This window comes from Haliotis cracherodii, unplaced genomic scaffold (genome assembly GCF_022045235.1).
Source record: "Haliotis cracherodii isolate W230 unplaced genomic scaffold, xgHalCrac1.p SCAF_21, whole genome shotgun sequence".
In the NCBI taxonomy this organism is placed as follows: domain Eukaryota; kingdom Metazoa; phylum Mollusca; class Gastropoda; order Lepetellida; family Haliotidae; genus Haliotis; species Haliotis cracherodii.
In genome coordinates, this window is record NW_027266277.1 from 8,999,758 (window position 1) to 9,005,902 (window position 6,145).

Below are 6,145 nucleotides of genomic sequence, written 5' to 3' on the forward strand. Positions count from 1 at the left end.
TGGAATGTTCCGCAATACATATCTCATCTAAAAACATCTTTGTTGTATAATAGTTTCTTACAGTTGTTTACGGGGGCATGGTTGGCCCAGTCGCCGAAGGCGCTGCAATTCGCTATGCAGAGTTGTGTCCCTTGGGCACGCCAGAAACCTATGACAGTGTGTTTGAATCTCGGTTCGCCCAGATTTTGTTGTCAGCACACAACCCTTGCTCGTTGGTTTCACCAAAGTGGTGAACGTCTAAGACCTGCATCACTTCAGACTTTCCTCCCACATCAAGCTGACACGGAATACTATTCAACGGCGTTAAACCCAACTCACTCACTCACTCTTGTGTATGGTTCCGTTTGGTTAACTGGGTTTGTGTTGTGATTGCTTCCGGCTTAGATTTGAAATTTGTTTAGGAGAATACTATGTTCAACCCAAACATCGTGAAGATTTCATGCAACCGTATCATATTTTTGGGAAATAATTGCAAACTGCAGACCAACCTGTTGATTTCCAATGTATCCAGAAGCAAAGAACATATACGAGTGTATAATCTCTGCTGGAAGTTAAAGTTTTGTTGTCAAAGCAATAAACCATGCAGAAACGTAAGCCGCCGCATGAAACGGTATGTACCATACATTACATACAGTGAAGTATTTAAAACAATTTTCTCATATCAAACCCGTTGTTTTACATGTGTTGTTTATTGAACAAAGTCATACTTTATAGAAGCCTGGTATTTAATCGTGTTGAACAATATGTTCAATACACTAACAATAGCAGTGTGAAAATTGAGTGCGCGTGACAGGCTTGGCCTAAATTCCTCCCTGGAACGTTTCTCGATGGCTGCCTGAATAACATACGATACATTGCAAAGGTAGTGCGCAATTGAGCTATTCGGGTAAGGGAGATAATCACTCACTCTCAGTGATACAGCTTGAATAAGATACAATGTACAGGAATGCAAGGTCAGTGCGTGATATATCACTTCTATACTACGCCAATAGCTAAAGGAGATAATCGCTCAATGCGCAATAGTTTATTCTTACAAAATATAGACCGGTTAACTTTAGCGAAATGGGATCATTTTTAGCTCTTTTAAAAACAAAATGAACAAATTTCATGTGTTATCAGCATTACGAAAAGTGACTAAGTCTCAGAATAGCAAGACGATTTTGAAGTATCTCTTATTGCTGGAAAAGATAAACATCAACATTTCACGCACATTTTACATGATTTGTATGTTTCGTTTCGGTAACAGTGTGGATTGAAATTTCAATGAAACCAACATGTCGACTTACTTGCTACAAAATTAACCTCTCCCGTATACTTCCCCGCCTTAAGGGCGGGGGAGAATAACGTGGCGCTGTGTCATGTGTATGTACAAAGACATGGCGCTGTGTCATGTATCTGCACAAAGACATGGCGATGTGTCATGTGTCTGTACAAGGACGTGGTGCTGTGTCATGTGTCTGTATACAATGACCTTGCGCTGTGTCGTGTGTCTGTACAAGGACATTGCGATATGTGTCATGTGTCTGTATACAATGACATGGCGCTGTGTCATGTGTCTGTACAATGACATGGCGATGTGTGTCATGTGTCTGTACAAGGACGTGGCGGTGTGTCATGTGTGTGTACAATAACATGGCGATATGTGTCATGTGTCTGTACAAGGACGTGGCGCTGTGTTTCATCGGTGAATATAACCATGTCACGTTTCCGTAACGCAATGCCACAAAGCTGTTACCTGGCTACAGCGGTTTTTTGTTGGTGAACTAGGTATGCGTGTGAGACATACTGTTATAGGTGTTTTTTCAATGTTATTGAAGGGAAACATCTGTTCTGCTTTAACAAAGCCTGTACCTATAGGTATAGATGACTACAGACTGCTTACGTTACCCCGACATTAACAGTGGTTGCTGATGTCACTGTCCCGTGCCTGTCCCGGCTGCCACTGATCCACATCCTAAGGGTGAACGGCACCTATTGTAATTGTTTGTTGAAAGTATATTGGTGTTTCTACAGTTCACACTCGCCGACGTCGGGATAGATTTGTTTTGTGACAATGTACACGACATTTGTTTTAATACAAACAGGAAGTAGTTGAATATCTATCTATCTATCTATTTCTCGAGGCGAGTCGATGCAGTGTAGATTGTAAATAGTCGCTGAACTGAGGCTGCACTTGATGACAGGAGAGGGTGCTACATACCGTATGTGCAGCCTGAAGTACAGGTTATGCTGCTATGCACCCTCCGACAAAACCAAGCCCATGCATCCAAAGCCATTTCATATACTTTTTATAGATTCGTGTCACCGAAGGGCCAAATAAAAACCTTCATCTCAGTCCAAAGAAGCAATATTGTCGCCAGGGGTTTGGTTTTCCAGTTTCGGAATTTGTGAATTTTTCACTTGTGTATATAATTGCCGAAAGTAGTGATCATACAAGTGAGAGGTATGAATGATATTTTGTTTCGCAACGCATACCATGATAACATGTTGATTTGGTTGTAAAAAAATTACTTATAGTTTACATATATTATTCGTGAATTTCTGGCTAGGTTTTTGGGCGAACTCGATCCCCACAAGTAAAGTGGACAGCCCCCACCCCAACCCTCCTTTAAAGATCCTGGGTCGTCTGACATATGGGATGTTTTGAAAATTGGGAGTAAACCCCCCTGACAGATATAATACAAGACATAGTGTACATAGTGTTGATGAATAGTGTAGATGATACAGATTATACAAGCCGGTGTCAGTAGTATAGGTGTCCCCGCGTGTACATAGTGTTGATGTATAGTGTAGATGATACAGATTATACAAGCCGGTGTCAGTAGTATAGGTGTCCCCGCGTGTACATAGTGTTGATGTATAGTGTAGATGATACAGATTATACAAGCCGGTGTCAGTAGTATAGGTGTCCCCGCGTGTACATAGTGTTGATGTATAGTGTAGATGATACACATTATACAAGCCGGTGTCAGAAGTATATGTGTCCCTGCGTGTACATAGTGTTGATGTATAGTGTAGATGATACACATTATACAAGCCGGTGTCAGTAGTATAGGTGTCCCCGGGTGTACATAGTGTTGATGTATAGTGTAGATGATACACATTATACAAGCCGGTGTCAGTAGTATAGGTGTCCCCGCGTGTACATAGTGTTGGTGTATAGTGTAGATGATACACATTATACAAGCCGGGGCTAGTAGTAGTTGCAAAAACAACAAATAGCAAAACAGACAATAACATCACATGGGCGAACAAGTTCCTCATTTGCATTGGCCCTGTAAAATGTGGATTACAAGGTCAGTCAAAGCAGCTGGACAAAAGCCATGGTCAGCTCGCAGGATGTATTGATATACTCTACATGTTCAGCCATAAGACTGAACAAACATTCGCCTATAAGAGCAATCAGCTCGCTACATTGCCAAGTATATACAAGGGTGAAGCTAGTATTAGCCAGGGCGTTCCAAGGCGTGGTTCTCTACTGCACGCAGGATATATCGATAAATGTTACTTATTTCTGCTGCTTCCCACGTGATGTATAGAGTCGACATTCCTCAATACGAACTAGGTATGTAGAAGAGTATTCACTAATCAACATCACAAGAAACAAAATAATTAGCGCATGTTACATCTAACAAGGAAAATAGTTTCAGATTGTATGCCATTGCCTTGACGAAATAATAGCTCGTGGGCGAAACATGTTATTTCACGTATGTTTATATGTTTATGACCAAGACTTGTTACGTAATATGAACTTTTTTATACTATCCCCCCCCCCCCCCCCAAACTAAGATACAGTGAGGGGAGGTGAAATGTGGTTCAATGTTATTGCTCTTATAAAGCGACGTGCATGCACTTCGTGTGTGTGTAGCTAATGACGGTTTCAAATGCTGTCTTAGAGTCGACCAGTCCTTGTTTTAGCCCCTTAATGTTCTCCGGGCAGGCCCTCTACCATACGACCACGGGGGCAGTCACTAAAATAAGGAGTTTGGGAAAAAATACGTTGTGGGGATCTGTTTGCATAAGATTTGTTGAACAGATTTGGTGGGGACCCAGTTATGGTAATCGCGAGAGTGAAACATTGTTCATTTAGAACATTAATGTGAACAGGTAAAATGTGAACTTTCATTTAATCGTTTGAGATAATTTGAGATATACATCAAAATACGCTTATGTTGCCTCCCTCTTTAGATGTACAACCGCCACATGAAGCCAGAATACATTTGTTGCTACAGTTCCACCCTTATCCTTATTACCCAACCCCGTGCTAGTGGCTATCGTCCCACATCGTAATATAACTGGAATACTGTTCAAAGTGGCGTTAAACGTAACTCACTCACTCATTACCAAACCAGGGAAGAGGCGACTTGTTGTTGAAAGAGGCGACTAACGGGATCGGGTGGTCAGGCTTGCTGACTTGGTTGATGCATTTCATCGTATGCCAGTTGCGTAGATCGATGTTCACGATGTCAATCACTGGATTGCCCGGTCCAGACACGATTATTTACAGATCGCCATCATATGGCTGGAATATTACAGGGTGTGGCGCAAAATCATAATCACTCACTTTTTTACTTGATTAAATACACCATGAACGTTGAGAGGAAGCAGAAGACATGCAGACACGTATAGTTCACCTGAATCCGGTACGTGAACGGTTAATGCACACGAACAATGTCACATTGCATGGTCCGTGAAAAGTGATACAGTATTAATACTCCTCGCCTTCGTCACGAACATTGAACAATAATAATCAGGAAGGAACAATAATAAACAGGAAGGACAATTTGATAAAGAACCAAAATATTTTTTAAAAAACACTTCAATTGTCCACCCGAGCAGGAAATATATTGAATGAAGTAGTGGACAGCATGCTTGTCACAGATGCTGCCCATTAACACACATCGCCCCACGTCACAATCCATTTCCCGGTCTATAACTGCAATTGAAAATAACCAGAGATCATTACAAGTGTACATAAACAACCACTCAGCGACATGTGGGGGTCAGCGTTTCAGCTTTCAAAATGTACAGACATGTCCTTCCCTTCCAACTCCTGCATCCATCCTTGGCGTGTTATATAACATCTCTCCGACATAAACCGGATGTGAGAAGGAAGTTATACAACATACCGCCGGCATAAACCGGATGTGAGAAGGAAGTTATACAACATACCGCCGGCATAAACCGGATGTGAGAAGGAAGTTAAACAACATACCACCGGCATAAACCGGATGTGAGAAGGAAGTTATACAACATACCACCGGCATAAACCGGATGTGAGAAGGAAGTTAAACAACATACCACCGGCATAAACCGGATGTGAGAAGGAAGTTAAACAACATACCACCGGCATAAACCGGATGTGAGAAGGAAGTTATACAATGTATCTCAGGCATAAACCGGATACAAGAAGGAAGTTATACAATGTATCTCCGACATAAACCGGATTTAAGAAGGAAGTTATACAACATATCTCCGACATAAACCGGATACGAGAAGGAAGTTATACAATGTATCACCGACATAAACCGGATGTCAGAAGGAAGTTATACAACATATTTCCGACATAAACCGGATGTAAGAAGGAAGTTATACAACATATCTCCGGCATAAACCGGATACGAGAAGGAAGTTATACAATGTATCGCCGACATAAACCGGATGTAAGAAGGAAGTTATACAACATATCTCCGGCATAAACCGGATACGAGAAGAAAGTTATACAATGTATCTCCGACATAAACCGGATACGAGAAGAAAGTTATACAATGTATCTCCGACATAAACATGACGCAAGAAGGAAGTTACATGACACATGCATCTCTTTAACAACTTTAAGTAAGAAGTAAGTGATACACCATATTTCAGGTATAAACATGATGTAAGATTGAATTCATGTAACATATCTCCGGCGTTAACTTCATGGTTTTATCCCCGCCATCTGCCTGGGTAAGACGGTATTTATACAACAAATGCTTTGTGTGTACCAGCTGTAATAAGGAGTCCGTGACACATGTCACAAGTAACCGAGGGCAGTGACCGACTCGTGACATGTTGTGTTGCATTTCAACTGACTTCAATTCAGGATATTTTTCAAGTATTAACCTGGCTTCAGATCCTGGGTTGTGAATGAATCAACCATGAA